Source organism: Nematolebias whitei, chromosome 21 (assembly GCF_014905685.2).
Source record: "Nematolebias whitei isolate Nwh7 chromosome 21, NemWhi1, whole genome shotgun sequence".
In the NCBI taxonomy this organism is placed as follows: domain Eukaryota; kingdom Metazoa; phylum Chordata; class Actinopteri; order Cyprinodontiformes; family Rivulidae; genus Nematolebias; species Nematolebias whitei.
This window is the reverse complement of record NC_056518.1, coordinates 19528965-19531365: the sequence shown is the minus strand read 5'-3', so window position 1 is coordinate 19531365 and position 2401 is coordinate 19528965.

Below are 2401 nucleotides of genomic sequence, written 5' to 3'. Positions count from 1 at the left end.
CACATGACAGTCTTCATATGTGGTCTTCACGGTTTCCAGGACAGAACCAGCTCTGCATCATGTTCGTTAAAACATTATCAGCAAAACATCAGTCACTGAACTGAACACAGAACATCTCAAGCCACACGACAGAGAATGTGTGTTCAAAAACAGCTAATGTAAAAATAAAGTTTATTCTCTTTGCTGCATATCATTTAGTAAAGTGGATACAGTCTGGGGGAAGTGTTTGAATGATTTCCAAATTTATTTTTCTCCATTTTACTCTTATTTTGAAAAGAAACATTTCTTGATTTCCGTCTCTACTGTTGTGTAACTTAAGCTGATTCTGTTGAGCTGAGTAGAGGCAGTAGTTGGGCCCTCCTCCCACAAACCATCCCCTCTGCTGGACTTAGATAACCCCAAAGCCCTGAAAGTTGCAGCAGCAGATTATTATCTCGACTTAAAGAAATGTCTGATTATCTTCAGGCAATGCGTCCAGACTTTAAGAAGCTTCTTGAAACAAGTCCCAACAACCCTGGGCATTTAGTTTTAGAAAAAAAACATGTGAATAACTTGTCCTGATGCATGCTTCTTAATCCAGGTAGTTGAAGAATGCTGACTCAGGTCCATTCTTTGGGATGGACCAGTCTTTGGGGTTTAAAAGCCACTGGGACGTCATGTTTAGAAATTAAACGTCTCAGTTTCTCTGATACTCCCTCAACATATGGAATGACCACTGGTCTGGGTCTGGGTTCCTCCTTTTCACCTGTTGGCTGACTGGAGTCCTGTTTGGGTTTCTTCTCTGCTTTCAGGAGGGCCCAGTTAGGATATCCACATTGCTCTAGAGCCTGTCTTGTGTGGGATTTCTCCTTCTGCCTGGCTCCTGAGCTAGTGGGGACGCTGTCCGCTCTGTGGTACAGAGTCCTGATGACTCCTAACTTGTGCTCCAAAGGGTGATGGGAGTCAAACCACAAGCACTGGTCTTTGTGGGTGGGTTTGTGGTACACCTCAGTTTGCAAATGTCCTCCATCAGAGACTGAGACCTCACAGTCCAAGAAAGCCAACCTGCCATTTTTTACATCTTCTCGTGAGAACTTGATGTATTCATCCACAGAGTTGATGTGGTCAGTAAAATGTCTGACTTCCTGAGACCCAGGTGTAATCAACATGAACCAATGACTCGGTGCTGTCCCTGAAAAGGACGTCAAGACTCTCTTTTCTACCTCCTCCACTGGTTGGCAACAGTAGGAGAAACTAAACAGCCACTGGCCAAAAGGATGGACCAGCACAGAAGAGCAGCATCATTAGGCCAGGACTCTGCGGTCTACACTCATCTGCAGGTCAGCGGTCACTCGTTCAAGGATGAAGATGTTCACATCCTTGATAGAGAGGAATGTTGGTTTGAGAGGAATGAAGGAAGCCATCTTTGTGAAAAGAAACCACCTATCATTAAACAGGGGTGGTGGAGGCCTCTGTGTTCAACTGTCCCCCTCTACGATGCTGTAATTGTTATTGTCTCAGCCCTCTGTGAACAGCAAGCGACCATCAGACCATTAACAATCTTATGGTTAATAAGCTCATGGTTAGCCTGATGGTCCTCCATTTGCATGTGAACAGCTAGTTTTGGATGCCACCAGCAAACTGGTTGATCCACTTTGAGAAGATTTATTTATAAGACTGAGCTTATTGCAGCTCCTCAGACTGACAAAGTCTTTTGGATAAAAGACAAAACGTTTCAACAACAAATAATCCGTCCAGAGGACTTGACTCAACTTTGTTAGATGTGGATAACTTCATTTTTTTAATGATGAAGCACATTTGTTTTGATTCAGAATAAAATCTTTATCCCGAGCTTTCTAATGTGCTATCCAGGAGATTTTATTTTAAATTCAAGAGGTTCTCATATGTAATTCACTTTATGAACCTGGCCTTTGGGTTTCATTATTTTCATTATCCTTGAATTTTTTGTTAAAAAGAATAAAGAAAATGCATTGACACATTGCTGCAGAGCAGCTTTTATTGTTCCCTTTGTGAGCTGAGACTATTTAACTTGGCAGGATTTCACAGCCCGAGTGAAAGGCAGAGACACAATAGCTGCATCACTGATACTACTTTAGATTCCCCCAACAAAAAGGCATCAACACAACAAGTTTTGTTTATCAAAAGCAGAGCTGGAATTCTATCACAAGGCAGGAACCAAATGTAGAATAACAACAAGAATATTTTATAGGATTATGTCTGTTTGCATGTTTTTACAGGGAATATATTGGTTGCACACAGGATTCCCATGCTTAAAGAAAACCTACTGAACAAATATCATGACATCATTATAAACAGAAAATTACCTGAGCTTGTTGAACAGGAACATGACACGTTAGATAGATAGATAGATAGATAGATAGATAGATAGATAGATAGATAG